The sequence below is a fragment of the Paramisgurnus dabryanus genome, chromosome 5, assembly GCF_030506205.2.
Source record: "Paramisgurnus dabryanus chromosome 5, PD_genome_1.1, whole genome shotgun sequence".
In the NCBI taxonomy this organism is placed as follows: domain Eukaryota; kingdom Metazoa; phylum Chordata; class Actinopteri; order Cypriniformes; family Cobitidae; genus Paramisgurnus; species Paramisgurnus dabryanus.
The window spans coordinates 2777529-2795128 of NC_133341.1; the positions used below are offsets into that span (position 1 = coordinate 2777529).

A 17600-nucleotide genomic window follows, 5' to 3' on the forward strand; every position below is an offset into this window, starting at 1 on the left:
AAATATATACTTAATTACATTTTAAAGAAATATGCTAAACTTAAGAATATTTTTAATGTATTTATATTAAGTGTACTAGAAGTATGCTGGTAATAAATATATGCATAATTACACTTTTAAGAAATATGCTAAACACAAATGTACTTCTAGTGAAGTTTTAGTATATTTGGATAAAACATACTTTTTTCAAAACATGATTCATTAATTGTAATAAGCTAACATTGAACTTTCCTCAAACATTTCAACATTATATCATTCCGATTGCATAATAAACTATTTTTTCAAAGATTTGCTTAAAATCTTACGTGTGCTAGTGTTTATGTTCAAACAACACACGTGACACACGTGACTAAACCTGATTGGTTGTTGTCATAGTAACACGTCACGGTGCTATTTGAAAGCTGTAGTTGTTCAGTGAGTTCATTTGAGGTGCATGCGGTTGCTTGTTAAACGTATAAACTGTTAAATTAGATGGCGACTCTGCATTAAACGTATTTATTTAATTAATCGGCGATCGTCTTTCACCAGAGGACTAAGATAAAACAACTCGATTTAAAATGTGAGCAGTTTTAGTGGATCTGACGTCGAGGGAAAAAGTATTTGGTTTTTTGTTTGGAGATGAACGAGGCAACACGAGGGTAAGTGATGACAGATTTTCACATTTCTTTATTAAGTTAACTATTAAATAAGTAAACATTACATTACATTTAACCCAGCTTTTTTATGTAACGTTATGTCTGTGTTGCGTGTGGTAATTTGAACATCTTTATTTTCTAACTAACGTTAGGCATTTCTCTTAAGCATTTCAGAAATCATTAAAACCTTTCCTTTTTTTTAGCACAGCGACATAAATATGACCAACCAGATCCCAAGTAGACAGGAACAAATGAAGATATAGCGCATAGAAAGACTTATTCTTGGTGGTAAGTTTGTTGTTGCTATTTGATTTCACGTTAAAGGTTTTCTGATGTTTCTCTTCCAACGCTAACGTTAGTTTAAAATAAATGTTTGAGCTGTCTTACCTGAAAATACCATGATATGACCATATGGTTATTATAACTCCAGTAATGTTCAATGGCTAATGTTTATATCAGTTCAATCTTGACAACCTTATTGTCTTTTTGTTTATTTTTAAATGTATTTCTAATTACATATGGACACAAAAATGACATTGTAAGAAGGGATACTTTTATTAGAGATTGTAAAACTGCCGAGGCTGGGTTTGATTATATTATATTGTCTTAAATATATTGTACTCGGGGTAAATAATTCTTAAAACGAAAACAAATCATTAATCATCATTTACCTGCCTGTTGTTTTTCAGATCAACTGCTATTGACATTTTTGAATCGGGCCAATTGTGGAGTGATTCGGAAGAAAAACGTTTGCAACACATCCATTCCAGGTGGCTAATTTCTGTCCTTTTGAATTATTCTTGTAAAAACCGTTTGTTTTTATTGTAAAGCTGTAAGGGACTTGGCCTAGTCATCCTTGCATATACCATTTGGCAGGGCACCAGACTAACTTTTTTTACTAGGAGCACAGTGCCCCCAACTGAAAATTTTAGGGGCGCAACCAGAAAATTAAGGGGCACACACGGTAAAACAACATGCTAACCAAATATTCACATGTCTACTAATTTATACTGTATTACTAATAAATACTTTAATTATAGATTCAGAAAGTACAATGTACTTTTTCAAATTCAGTGTCAAATCACAAAAAAAAGGTCAAATTTGCTGGTCACACATGTGCGACTGGATGTAAAATTCAGTGGCACACTCTCAAATTTTGGTGGCCACCATTTGATAGCAGTCTGGAGCCCTGTTTGGCATCATTTCTGATTTCCTTAAATCTCCTTAAACAGAGGTGAACCTTAAGTTTGCAAGACCACAATAGACAAACAATGGAAAATGATTTAGGTTCAAATAAAACACAATTATCAATGTAAAACATATCCTGTAATACACACAGGTTGTTTTATATAATGAGCCTGTTCTAATCCTATCTATCTCTGACAGATAAAACTGACACACTTGATGAGGACACAGTCAAAGCTTTAAAAGGTAAACTGAGAAGTTAACAAAACTTCCATACATGCATATCTATGCCAATTTATTTTAAACATGGATATCCAAATGTTCATTCATTATTGGTTAATTGGTATATTTTGTTTCCTTTTCACAGACCGTGTGATAAAGCAGTCTTCAATTACTACGGTGTCTGAATTGCAAGAAGTGACCCTCCACTTAAACATGTGATATCTAAACTGTTTTGTGTTTTAGTTCAGCTTTTTATAGGTTTATCTTAAGTTGGTTAAAGGTGGAGTGCACTATTCTTGAAAGCCAATGTTAACATTTGAAATTACCTAAACAAACATGTCTCTACCCCAATAGAATCTGGACCTTCTTTTGATAGACCCACCACACACATACGCAACCCCGGCAAGGATGTCAGTTAGTAGACACACCCCTTACTGCTGGTTGGCTACAAGTGTGTTTTGGTAGTCGGCCCAATTTCCTTTTCCAAAGCGTTTTTCAAACATTGTGCACTCCGTCTTTAAATTGCACTTAAACATTTTTTTTCATTAACTTTTTATGCAGAGAATTACATTATGATTATTATATAATCATTGCTTATGAATATTTAGTGATTGCATATTCATAGTGTACTTTTCATTAATACATTTAATGTTAATGTTGTACAATTTGATAGAAGTAGCTCTGTAATTGCATTTCTCTGATATTTGTTTTATATTGTTTCTCTTTGGTCAAGAGATTATGTATGTCTCTGTGCTTGATTAATTTACTTTAGGTATTTTTGTAATGTACACAACACAATATGAAGTATATTAAATTGTTCTGTATTCAAAATCTGTGTATGTGTCTTAAAATTTAATGATTTTAATATAACATTTTACATATTAAAAACAGCTTTATAATAAAATAGAAGTGTAATGCTAATACATTTCTATTAATGTAATGCTAGTATATTTCTAATATGCTGAAGTACTATTAAAGTGTTCTTAAAGCACAGTTAAATTAAGCTTTAAATGTATTCTAACTGTATTTTTAAGTGTATGAGAAGTGCATTTCAAATGAATTTTAAAGAAGTACACTTAAATTGCACTAAATATATTTGAAGTTGTTCCAATTTAACACAATTTCAATATATTAAATATAATGCAAATAGATTAAAATTGACTTTAAATATATCTTGAAATGCATTTAATATATTTGAAGTGGGTTCAATATAATACATTTAATATGCATTTAGTATAGTAGCTTTTAAATATATTAAGTATGTCCCAAAAAATACTATTTAAATATATTTCTTTTTCACCTGGGGCTGCACGGAGATAGAGATTGGTGGAGGGAGGGAGCTCTGTGAAAAAGCAATAAACTAGATGATATCACACATCTCGATTTGTCGACGTGGGTATATGTATGACTGCGACTGTCATTAACGACAAATCAATCAACACGCGGATTTCAACGAGAGTGACCGTTTTCTGCGCTTGTCTGCGTTGAAGAACAGAAAAGAACTGCGAGGAACGGAAATTTAGCTTTGAAAGGAAATCGCTAAAACAATGGATAAAGGAGTGGAAGCGATGCAAACTTAGTCTTAATCGAACATTCCGAATTATGAAACAGAAAAAAGCCTACAAAATAAAGTTTATACATTTGAAGGAATATTACCCATACATTTTCGATAGAATTTGTGAAAGTAATATTACTGTAACAGTTAAAAATATGCTTTTCAAATATATGACAATGGTTTCTATTCACTTGTCTCTTTAAAAACAGAAAACATGAAGATTATCGTGAGATCTTCAACACAAAATGCATGCAATAAGTGCATTTATTCAGTGTTACGAATAGGTTTCCATGCACATTGCAATTACATTTTCTGATCCATACCAAATGAACAATATAGAAATGCAATTGTTAGATACCTGACAACATCATGTATTGCCCGTTTATAAAATACACAACAGATGGTTTGCGCCTATGGTACTGCAGCCGGCAACATTCACAATTTAACAAAGATTTTGTTGCAGGCTTTACATACATGCTGACAACATGCATACAATAAATCTATCTATCTATCTATCTATCTATCTATCTATCTATCTATCTATCTATCTATCTATCTATCTATCTATCTATCTATCTATCCCTGATTTCCCTTTAAATAGGCCTAACATAAAACCGATAAACAAGCATTTTACCGAATGATTCGTTGCAGGCGGTCTGACAGGCCTGGTAAATTACGTTGTGGTTAACATCGCTCTAATTTCGTTTTTATTTGCCTAATTTCTCAGCATGACTTCTATTTTCGTTCATCACAAATGACTGATGATTTTGTCAAGGGATATTTTTCATCCCCATTATATAGACCCGGTTTTGACATAGGCTTTATCTCTTGCTCTTTTGCTACAGTGTTGGTCTCTACCATGGCGCTCTGATTCCTCCTTTATTCTGCCTGTTGTGCCTATCCACACTATTCCTACGCCCCATGACGCTTTGCGCGAATTGTGGGTGCGACTTCCGGCGCGTACTGTCACTGGACCAGAGACTGTGATTTCCATGATGATTACGGTCATAATTTCATGTATGAACCAGTGTGAGGATGAAATTAAGAAGTGTCCTGATACATCAAGATATATTCAATCGTTTCATGTTGTTCCTCGGGGGCGACGGATCTTCAATGTGCAAATAAAAGCACAGAGACATGCCGTATCTCTACAGTGGGACAGTCAGTCGAGTGTTTAATACATGGAATATACAGAGACTTCTTGTTTTTAAACGTTTCAGGTGATGGTTTAAAATGTCACAACTGTCCCTGGTGTGAGGTTTTTTTAAACGGCAATTTTTAATCGACTTATCGAGTTTTTATGGCTACACATCAAGCTTCACGCGATCCGACAGCAGCAGTAACTTATGCTTCTCATTCAATACAATGTAAGTTATTTAAACAAACCATAATAAACATATCAAACTCCTATTACATGTTTTCAGTTTTCGTTTTATGAAAATATTATACAGTAAATAAGACATGAGCTTATGAAATTATTTGCTTAAATAATTCATTTAAAACACAACAAAACTAACGGTATGCGTAACACATCACGAACTATTATAAACATTAACTAATAAGCAGTTAATGTCGTAGGCTATATATTATGTACTGTAATCTCATTTTTGTAATAATATATAGGCCCTAGTAGCAGAATAAATAAATCAGCATATTTTTATCTGCATAATATGTTGTTTTTGAATAATTATTGTATTTATTGTTCACTGTCAGTTTCTATGAAAGGTTTTACTGGATGGATGTGTGGATACAGTTAATAGATGCACGTGCGCCACATAAACATTCAGTTCTTGAGCGTGTATTACAGTTAAAACAACCGTTTTGTAAAGGTTTACTGCGTTTGTATCATCTATTATGTTAACCCCTAACTGCACAAATTATGCCGATCTTCCTGGATTTCATAATAAGCATTAAAATGCCAGTCAAAACGGCAGACTCGTATCCCTCGCAATAGGACTACTATTAGCTGTAGTAGCTCACCGGAAGTTTTACCCATCTGAGCTCAAGATGGCGTCGCCCGCATTTACCTCAGGAATAGTGTGGATAGTAGTCGCAATTTGTGCGTTTGATAAATACATACCCTCTGTCATGTAAAAGCGTTCCTCGTATTTCCACACAGTTATACGATAAAATGTAAAACGTTTAAAGAGACAGGGCATACAATATTAAACTAAATAAGTAAATCGTGCACACACATATCACAATTTAGTATTTATTTTAGTAGGCCTATAGACGCTTTCATTTGAAACATGCGCCTTGTCGCCATCTGTCCAAAAGTTAACTTCAGGTCTGTGTTTGTTTAATGGTCTGGCTAGTGGCTAAACTGACCTATGGAACAAGTATCTTGTAAAAAAACAAAATTTTCAGTTTCCCAAAGATGAGGGGAGACGGAGACCGTTTGGTGGATGTTCCTTTATCCCTGACATAAACATTAAAGGGGTCATAGCGTGAAAATCAGACTTTTTTCATGTTTAAGTGCTATAATTGGGTCCCCAGTGCTACTATCAACCTAGAAAATGTGATAAAGATCAACCCAGTAACTTAATTTCAGTAAGCCATTTTCTGCAAGCATGTGAAAAATTAGGTCGTTCAGATTTCGCCTGTTTTGTGAGGTAGGTAGTAAGGCGAATTACAATAATACCGCCCCCTTTATCTGCACTATCCAACCACAGCACTGCCATTTAGTGCAGAGAGAAAGAGGGAGAAAAGAAGGACTTGACAGCACAATTGAGTTTCAATTGCAGCAAACCACCATCATTGTGATCAGTGTTTGCACTTCATCCGCTCATTTGCATTTTAAACGACACACCCAAAACAGCACACTTTTGCTTAGGCATATAAATTTGCAATTTTAACATGCTGTAATTAATTATCTGTGGGGTATGTTGAGCTAAAACTTCACATATACACTCTGGGGACACCAAAGATATATTTTACATATTAAAAATATCTCATAACATGACCCCCTTTAAATGCAACGTTATTTGATAGTAAAAATACTTGACCTATTTAAAAAACCACATCCGTAATAATAAGAAGCCACCGGTTTACTCATGCACAATGTAGGAAAAAACAACATTAACAAAAAAAAAAAATCGATGGCTGATGGGAGCAAAACGATAACGTAATTATATTTCCTAATACCTTATTTCTCTCCGTTTTCCGTGGCATCTGAACTATTATGCATCCTCAAATGTATCATCCGTTATTGAGCTATCTTCGTTCGTATTTATCATTGAAATTCAAGCGCCCCCTGCCCCCACACCAAAATTCATTTGCATTTGTTGATGATATCAATAAAGAATAGCAGGGACTCTGGTTGTGGTAGGTCCGGGGGGAAGGTGGCTTATTTGTTCAAAACTGGACATAGTGGACGAAGACCCTAAGGTCAGATGACCATTCAGTACAAAGTGGCGGAAGGCGGAGGGATTTGGAAAGGCTTGGGAGCGGGCGTGTTTTTAGCCAGGCAATGAAAAGGAGTCAACAAAGCTCGTCATATTTCAAATACACCCCGTCACGTCTTCCCTACCACTCAAATCAAAAGAGGGAAAGCTTGTCTCTACAACACGCAGTTTATGTAAGTTTGCACCACGCATAAAAATTAATATCGGCTTATTGAATAATATGAGGATTTTATGTGTGTAAATGATACAGAAAAAATTATTCAAAACATCAAAAATGTTTATGCTGTATAATTTAAATACATCGGCGCAACAAAAATGTGTCTGGAGCTTTATTTTTTTTTTAAGAATTTTTTTAATTGAAAGAAATGTTTTAACCCTCTAATAAAAAACAAATAACAAAAATCGCATGAGAGCTGTGTGTGGCTAAGCGTGGAACTGTTATATGAGGCCTGTCGTCAAACGGCTCATTGGACAAGCTACGACCAGTCGGCATATGGACATTTCATCATTTTAAGCTGTAGGACAAGGACAAAGTTTTAACTCATCAAGAAAATCAATAATTAATCCGCTTCCATTACAGAACAACATAAAGCATACGTAATTGTCCAAGTTTAATTTGTAGTTTTATTTATGAATGTTTATCAACTGGGACAGTTATGGTTTTTAACTTTTAATTTATTAAAATATTAGAAAAGTATTAACAATAAAATTCCGCACAGGTTCTTAATGTGATGACAGCTTTACAATGCGTGCTATATGAACACCTTGCATCTTAACATGAATTAATCTTTGTCGGTATTCACTGTAATACCATACAAACGCTGTTTTTAATTTCTTTGACGACTTCAAATGGCTGATTAATAACAACAATAATAATATTTTTTATTGTTTATGTTGTTTGTTAGTTTCAATTAGTTGCATGTTGCTCTGGCATATGTAGCGCTGCAGTAATTGATCTGGGTGAAAAGTGAACTGTTCAGATTTTGTAGTCCACATCTTTGACCCTAATTGACTTTGTCAATTGACTTTGTTTTTTCCCATCTTAAAGCTCATAGACTGCTTCTTTTTATATTTGTCCCGAAACATCAGATTTTAGATGCATACATGTGTGGCTGTTGTTCGTTTGTGTTCAGATTATTGCTAGTGACCATGTAAGTATTATCTTTAGTTCCAAATCATTACCATATTCTATACTATTCTTAGGTATACTAAGAATATACCTTTCTTAAATAGGGTTGAATGTAATACATATTTCTCTCTATTTGAAATTATTGTTGGAATGATTAACTTTATTATTGCCAGGAGATGACATCACATCAGTATGGAACCAGAGTTCATCCTTTGATTTCACCCCAGTGTGGAATTATATAAGGCTGACGTTTTGTTTGCTAGATGGCGCTGTTTTGAGACCATGAGAATCAAACGGTTCACAGTCCTCTAGTTTATTTTATTCATGTTTGCCATTGCCCAATCTCACTTAACTGTATTGTCTTTTTCGGCTTGTTCTTTCATTTTGATTCACGAACACATATATTCCAAATATGCATGAAAAACTGTTTCAAAACTATAAAGTTAATTTTAGATTTATTTAGATTATTTAGTGTTGTTGGCTATTTTCGAGTGCTGAACGTTCCATCTAAACAACAAAACATTATGATGATTTTAAAAATGTAAAGGTTATACGACTTTGTGATTTTATTTGCTCTAGTCTGTTAACGTATTTGTGGTAATAAATGTAGAACAAGGAAGTATAATGGAAGCCTCTGCTGGACACTTGACTACACAACGATAAATGTCCACGATAAATCAAGTCCAATGTGTTCATGATATGTTTTATAAACATTAATAGAAGAGATCTGCTATTTGTCTTTTAAAAACTTTAACTAAACTAACTAAAATGTTATTTTGAATAACACATAAGGGGATTTGTTCACCTGCAAATACGCATTGTCTTCTCAGAGTAGTGAGATATACTGCAGCACTTGGACTTTTTCTAAATCGTTGACGAATTTGCACACAATATGAATAACATGTCAATACGTCTCTTAAATGTTATGCTAGACATTCTTAGCGGACAATGAAGAGGATCAGTCCAATTGAAGGATTTATAAAATAATTACAATTAAAAATATACAACTAAAAAGCACTTTTCAAACATGATTTGTTTTACTTGACAGTTAAGTAGGAAAATGTGCATAACTGTTTAGTTTCTATTGTGTGTTACATAATTTATGCTGCTGTTACGAAAATGTTTTTTTGATAATATTTTTTCATGTATTTTGCATGATATTCACAGAAGTAATTAGTTCATTGCATATATGATAAATCACGCCGCTTGTTATATTCGCGGAATTTTATTTCAGTTTACGTTTTTAAAAAATGTCAATTTGTTGTATTCATGATGGAACGATTTCACTTATGTACGTTCGTTCACGTCACCCCGTTTAAACCACTATATCTTCAAAATTGTCCCTCCACCTGAGCCACTCAAACCTCATCACTGCAGAGCCAGACCAGCTTTAAAACCGCACACCAGCCATTTTATTAAATAAGACATTATCATTTGTTGCAATAAGATTAAAAAGTTTTTCTTTTCTTGAAAGTTAGTGGGGAAAATAGAACTTGAGTAAATTAATATAATACTACATTGTTCAAATTATATTTTGAACAATTATAGAATATTTTTAAGAATAACTTTGTACATTAATACTAATATATGTAGATATAATCGATATGTATCAATATAGTTTAAAATGTGTATACCTGTTTCTAAACTTCTGCTTTAGTTAAAAAAAAAACGAGACAGATTTTAAAATCCAATTAGATTTTTCCTTTTGCTTTGTTCCATATTAATTTAAAAGATGTGCAGTGGCCATATGTCGTGATTTTATGTAAGCACACCAGTATAAAAGTGAAATGGGTTAAAAGTATTTCTTTCTGTTGTGTCAGTGTTTGCTTTGCTGTCAGGATAGTTAGCAATGTTCTAATGTGGACGGTGGCTCTAGAGGCTCATCTCTTGGGGGTTTTAATTAATAAGCTGTCTCAAAGCTGTAGAGATCCGTCAAACACCCTCTCCCACCTCTCTACCTCTTTGACGTTAAGAGTTCTCGGTAAATTCCCATTAATTGTTGTTGCTTGCTTTTTGTACTCCCGTATGTTTGACAAGTTTGTGTTTGCATGGACTGCAAGTGAGAAAGAGTGTGTTTATGCATTTCTGAAGCAGATAGAAAGGAGAACATGATCTTTATGCGACGCTAAAGAAACAGTTATGCAACGCAGCTGCAGTTTTTTAACTCGCGTTTTCTCACAGAACGACCCTTTGACAATGGCAAGTTCAGGGTCAAAATAGAACGTTGTCCATTGTCCTATGTAGAGAGTAAATGCTCGTATCAAATTAGACAGGACACGTTTTTAATTTAATGAAGGAAGAAGACGAGATGAGATGAGATAACACACACGATCAAAGTGGGCTCCAGCGCCCCTTTTCTTCCTCGAGAGAAAGTGTCATTTTGTAATTTCTGTTTGAGTATAGCTTCCCCGTGAACTAAAAGTGTTGAATAAAAAAATTCTAAATATCACTGATGCCCCTCCCTCGGCGTATCTGCGCCTCGGTGCAGTAGTGAGTGGTGAGCAGCAAGCAGGACACATGGCCAGGAAACAGTCTATCCCAACTTCTAGTACAGTTGTGTTTTTCTTTGACTTGTTTGAGGTGAATGGTGATAAACTAAAGACTAACAAGATACCAGAGCCGCGACTTTACAGCTTATTTGTCAAAAGATAAATATAGGTCATTTGTGTTATAGCTAACTTAGACCAGTATATCTCGTAAGCGCTGGCTCATGTAATAAGTTAAAGTTTAGCTAAGGCAGAATCATGACCATATAGGGGCTAATGCACTGTATTTAATGGTCTATTTATAATGGAGACACTACATGTGAATAAGGAAAAAATGGTGTATTATTACGCCATCCTATTCGCGACATTGATATGCAAATTATGCGTTAACATTAAAAATGCGCTAATGTGAACCAATTTGACAATGCACTGCAAGTGAAAAGGATTAACAAAATAAGACAATTCATCAGTACACAATATGTAGATTAGCATGTTTTGGTTACTTTAGAATAAATCTACAGATGCAAAAAGATGGAGGATAGTGAGCTTAAAACAGTCTAACGGTATATTTTGGACGTTTTCTTTTTATTAAAGTTAAAAAGACATGAAAGCAAAATAGACCAAAATCTCAAAACTGACCACAACATGAAACAGTGTCCTGCCTTGAACAGCAACTTCATAATTATGCAAAATGGCAGAGAAGACCATGGTCTATGTGTTAATGTATTTTTTGTAAGAATTTGTTGAATATTAAACAATTCCAAGAGTGTGAGGTAATTAAAATACATTGTTAAGGAAGTCAGAATTCAGTGTTAATATATTATTAATTAATACTAATATTAATATATAAAACGCTTTAAAAAAAGTTTTTAAATAACTAATTATGAGAAGTGCCATCTTTCCACTTGACCCCCCCCCCCCAAAAAAAAAGGCTGTGCACGTCCCTGTTTGTAATGATGTCATGACCAAACAAGTACGTTTTCCCAAAACATTGGTAGGAATGTTCAACTTTAGTGAAAGGATTCCTATTAGCCCAATATTAAGTTTAATATACTTTTAAGAAACTGTTCTTGTAGCACGACCAAACAATATTTTATTTTTAAACAATGGACATTGTAGAAGCGCTATACAGCTGCGGATGAACAAATATTATGAATTCATAAAAATACTGTTGTTTCCGGCCTACAGTCTTAACCTCGTCCTTCTTTTTTATTTTGGAAAAAGAGAAAAAGGTGAGTTTTTGCATTTTGTATCGTTTAAATAAATTGATCAATAGCTGAATCCCATTTTATTCGCCGTATGTATTTTAAAATCTTTCTATAACCCCAAAGAATAGTGAAAGATAAAATGTAAATTAAAAAAGCAAAATCAGTGACTGATTTTTAAAGATTTTAACTTAAAGTCCAATTTAATATTTAATGCAGTAAGTTGCTTTAAATGTGTAATCTCATAGCAGAAAACCTAAATCCATTTACTGATTTAATGTGAAGTTTGTATTTTCAATTGTCTTAGAAGATACAGCTGTGTTGCTATGAACAGTAATCAACAAAGCTTTTAATTCCAACATTTTGTCATCATATGTTGCCTACTTAATGCCGCTTCATGCTAAAACAAAGTATCGTATGTTTTCTCGTATCCTTAGTTTTAAAGTTCGATTTACCTCACCGTTTATTCTGACTTTCAGTCAAGTGTCACTATGGACGAATTGTTTACTTCCGCGATATTGCTTTTTTAACGTTCCTTACAGTTTCCTTACACATTTATAATAATTCTGGAAGTACTGTTTCACAATATTTTTATCCAGGGGACCTCGCCAGCTTTTTTACTCTAATTTCTTGCTTTACATGTATAATATACAATAAACTTCTTGTTATTTGTCAGACTATGGGGGCTTTGTTAGACTTTGCCCAGCTATGACAGACCTCGTCACTTACTTTCTTCTTTTTTCTCTGCTGGTTTAAATAGAGGCATATAAAACAGGTTGTCAAATGGAAGCACATGGTGGTTTGAAGCAGTGGCGGTTGTCAGGGAGTTGAGAAAGAAAGTGACTGTCTATTCTGTATGAACAGCTCTTTACACACCATACTCTAATGGGTGAGAGACGGAGCATCCTTGAAGAGATGGAGACTGCTAAATCGTTCAAGTGCAGCAACGAAAAGAGTCGAATATGGCTATGGTGAACATTTAATGGATACACCTATCTACTTGTTTTAATTAACCCGTATGTGTGTGTGATATATCACAGTCACGCTTGGTTTTCCTCTGCCAACCTTGTTGCCTGTCAGTGGGTTTTTAACAGCATCCCGTCAGACGGGCACCTCTGTGGCACCGCTAATTTGAGTTCATTGGATGGCAATAACTTAATTCAGAGCCTCATCTTTTGAGGCGTTTTAATTAGGATACGCAGCAGAGGCGATGATGTCTGTGCGTTGCAATAACTCGCCGGTTAGTCAGGCGGAAAAGAGCTCCGCGCACAAATGTGTTTCGCATCCAAGGAGCCCGTTAGGCTTGATGATACTCATCTATTGAATGCGTGATTGAATATCAGCTTGACCTTAAATATTATATAAGCTTCTGACAGGACATATTCGTGTGCAACTCCTAAATGAAGAGGTTTAGCCGTTCCTACACTGCCACGTCACAAATCAAGTGCAAAGTGCGTTGTGCATCAGAGATTTAAGGGACTGTTGTCTTGTTGTTTTGTTGATTGGAAAAGGCTACTCACTGTTAAGAGAGGATCAGGTTATATCATGTCCTAAACCTAGGTCACTACCCAGCCAACATTGATATGTGGGCCCCACGTGGGTCCCATCTGGGCAGCATGGGTTATATGTATATGTAGGTCCCATGTGGGTTTCCCTATGTGGACCCCACAAAGGTTTGCCCATGTGGAATAATAATATGGGGCCCTTATGGCACATATGTGGGCAAAATAATTTTATGCTTGAAATACATCTTTATACGTTTAAAATCTTGAAATAATAACTTTTGGTTGATTGACAGTTTTAAACAAAGAGCAAATAATAACACATATTATTTGATCAGTATAAAACATTTTAAATAAAAATACATTATTTTTGATATTTAATTATGATATTTATAATGTTTACCTGCCTATGAGTTTATCAATTATTAATTTTAATTTAATTTGCACAGCTGAGAATGAGTGAAAATAAGAAATGTCAGAAAGTTCATCAGTTTGTTAGTGTTAATTAAAGAAATGTTTCAATCATTCTGGAAGGAGCCTGCTTAGTGGAGTCAGGTGTTTCATATAAGGAGACCTCATTATGATCTGCTCACTGCTAAGACACATTACGCTTGACAAAGTAGTCCTGCTTTAAAATGTTTTTAATTGTGATTTTTTTTTCACATAATATAATATCATATTTAATCTTTGCTAGAATAGGCAGACTCTTAAAATTACAAATATAAAGATGATAAACATTTAAACTATAAGAATTCCCGCTCAGGCGCAAGGATACAGTTTCTACTGGAGCAGCGGGAGTATAATAAATGTTATACTTGTAATTTATTTTCTGAGTTGTGTATTTAGAAAATATAATACTATACTATTATAAGTTCATGGACTGCACAGTGATGCATCAAAGCAAACGTGCAAGGACATTTAATGAGTTAAGCGGTGGATGCTTTGGAAGTTCTTCATAAAACTGTTGAACAAAGATTAACTGATGATCAGAATAAGGACCATCTCCAGAACAGTGAGCAATATTTGTGTTGTTTTTGAGTTCCAAGTATTTTAAGAGTTTGACTTTTTTCAATGCTTTTTTACCTGCATTAGCAATTTTTAAATGTTTTTGATTATTTTGGCATTGAAAGTGTTATAAATTGACAATAAATTATTTTGATATATTTAACCTTTACAGTTTTTTGTTTATTTCTCAAATTGCACCTCCATCATGTTTTGTGATGTTATAGATGAATGAAATGTTGAATATTAATGCTGAAAACTGACATTTACCAAACTGAAAAAATTTTGCTTTTATCGGTTTTCAATTTTAACAATTATATTATTTAAGTAATACAATTAAGCGTTAAATGTATAAGTATTACATAATAAGGGACCAGTCCAGTACACATTAAAAACCCATACTGGGCCCTGCTAAATAAAGTGGGCTTCATTAGGTGGGGGCAATATGGGCCCCACATAAGCCCCACTCAGTTTCTATATTTAATTCATGTGGGCTAACCCAGGTGGGGCCATAGTGGAACCCATGGACGAACCCATATAGGGCCCACATAGGAAGCCCATATCACCTTGCAATGTTGGCTGGGTATATCTTGGTGACCTGCTTGGCACCCCATGTGAGAATTCCATCCCTAGCCAGCCCATCCTCACCCATTGACCATGCGTCAATATGTTACGCGGAGGGTATACCCTTCGCGTCATTTTTTGACGAACTGGGGACTTCAATACTATTGAGTCCGTTGCATTCTCTTTCCTATTTTCGTACCATTTTCTTACCATTTTCGCGTCGGTTTAGGGTTAGATTTACATAATGACATCCCTACCCAAACCTATCCCTAACCCCAATGTCAGGCGACAACTGTTTAATTTCGCGTACCTAATAGTATTGAAGTCCCCAGTTCGTCAAAAAATGACGCGAAGGGTATACCCTCCGCGTAACATATTGACGCATGGTCAAGTGGCGTCAAATATTGACGCAATGGGATGAGGATGTGTTGCCCTAGCCATAAAATGACAGATGGTTACGATATAACACTCCGGTTACTCTGCGACCCTAACCAAGTGATTTAAGTCCAAGTCTTCTGACCCTTGCTCTTCAAACCTCCTAATTAGTTTATCATATTAAGGCTTTTAATCACTCAACTGTGGTTGTCAATTAACCTAATTTTTCAATAACTGTTACACTGGCGGGGATTTGCATTTGCATGTTATGATACTAATACAAATTATAATCTGATTATTATTCATAGACCCATTGTTATTTAAATTTGATGTTTCAAACACGATTGGGCAGTCGTGGAGAGTCCTGCTTGCGACTGCGGGGACCTTGAGCAAGGAATCTGTCCACCATTGCTCCCCGGGCGCTAAAGGGATAGCTGCCATTCATGACTTGCTGTACGTGTCTTTACTATAAAATATTTTAAATTATGTAAATGAAAATATTTGATGCTTTAAGATTTAATACGTTTAATCAAATCTTGTTCAAAATGTAGCATTATGGAACAGGCATTACCCCAAAGAAGAAAAAGTTTTTGTGAGACGGGCTTTGCTGATTCATTCGTTGTCCTGTATAACAGCATATAGGTGTGGTTTCCCGGACAGAAATTAGCTTAAACCAGGACTAGGCCTCAGTTTAATTAGGAAATATAAAAACATGCCTACTAAAACATTAACTGTGTGCATTTTGAGGCAAAACAAAGGGCACTGATGTATTTTAAGATATGTCAGTGCAAGTTGTTTTCAGTTTAGACAGCTCTTACATTTATTTTAGTCTAGGACTAGTCTAATGCCTGTCTGGAAACCACCCCATAATGTCTTTGACAGGGATTTATATTTAGATTAAAGTGGATTCAGACAAAATAGGACGATGCTTTTTCCCCATTCCCTTTCATCACAAACTTAATTCAGGGCATTATTTGTTTTACGTTAACTGAAATCAGTTTATATGGGCGCCTACTTATATTGTTAAATTTCAAAATACGTTTATCATTGTCCAAGCAAGTTCAGGGCAATATTTATCTGAAAGATATTCCCTTTTATATTGTATTCATTATTATTTTTATTACGGATCTGGCAGCAAGTAAAATGAAGCACCTGGGATCACAGGACATGAGACCACCACACTTATACACCATTACTCCGGTATGAGTGTTTTAAAAACACTATGGGGTGGTTTCCCAGACAGGGATTAGCTTAAGACAGCACTATGCCTTGGTTTAATTTCGGAAATATAACTAGTTTTAACAAACATACCTTTTGTACTGTTCTCTTTATATGTTTTGCTATCCAAGCGTTGATAAAAATAAACAGCCAGCCAAACTCTGTTCAAGAGCCAGGAAATGAGCGCCTTGCTCCTTTAATAGTCCACTATGCAGTTGCAGGGCAAACTCACAGGTCAATGAACCGAGTAAAACTGTAAATAAAATGAAAGAAATAACAAAACCTATTAATATTCAAAATAACATTATACTCCTCAAAAGTATAGCAATCAGAATCTCTACACATGGATTATTATCTTAAATTAGACAAGTGGCTAATTTAGCACGCTAGCTCAGATCAGCAACATAAACATCTCCAATTATAAACTGATTAAACTAAAAATACATAAAATGTTATGTGCCAGAGAGATAAATGATTCAAAATAGACTTACAACCGGTGCTTCTGTAGCATTTTGAAGAAGGATTAACTTGGATGCAACTCAAACATACACTCAATGTGCACTACACAATCCTTACTGCTTCCTGATTACCCAACATGCTGCGCTCACATAGACTTGTCAAAATAAAAGTCCTCATATACAAAATTACACATAAGCAGCAAATAAAGGTAAATGAAATATGAAAAGCATATTAAACATTAAACAAAGATTAGGTAAGTATAAATGCAATGTCCATCATAAATTATACACAGCCTCTGACAGAGGCAGAACACTCCCCGCCTGGCATTATTAATGCCAATGTAACAGTCCTTGTTTCTGCTTAGTCATCTTTGGCTAGCAGTAAGACCACTTCAGAAATAGGTTTTAAGAACGTTTTCACATTACCATTTTCAGATATCTTGACTTCTACCTTGCGGACCTTTCCATCACTGCTCGGGAAGACAGACATGATTAAGCTAAAGGCCAGTTATTCCTTGGCAACTGAGTTTGCTTCAACAGCACAACATCTCCAGCTCGCATGTTCCGGTGAGCCTCATGCCACTTGCGTCGAGGTTGGAGTGTACTAATGTATTCTTTTCGCCATCGGCTCCAGAACTCATTAGCCAGTGCTTGTACTCG

At 34.8% G+C, this 17600-nt stretch overlaps 2 long non-coding RNA genes across 2 annotated transcripts in view; one reads left to right on the plus strand and one right to left on the minus strand.

Moving 5' to 3' along the window:
- The window catches only part of LOC135731755 (uncharacterized), a 50470-nt gene extending 33115 nt beyond the window's left edge, over window positions 1-17355 (minus strand). Inside the window, exons 1-2 of the long non-coding RNA XR_010526458.2 lie at window positions 16974-17355; window positions 16576-16735 (exon numbers count right to left, since the gene is read on the minus strand). This is a non-coding gene — a long non-coding RNA (uncharacterized lncRNA). The remainder of the gene's footprint in view (window positions 1-16575; window positions 16736-16973) is intronic.
- Window positions 425-1547, plus strand: LOC135774079 (uncharacterized). The gene is made up of 3 exons (XR_010543632.2): window positions 425-638; window positions 839-923; window positions 1325-1547. It is a non-coding gene; the product is annotated as an uncharacterized lncRNA (long non-coding RNA).
- Window positions 17356-17600: the final 245 nt, after the last annotated feature.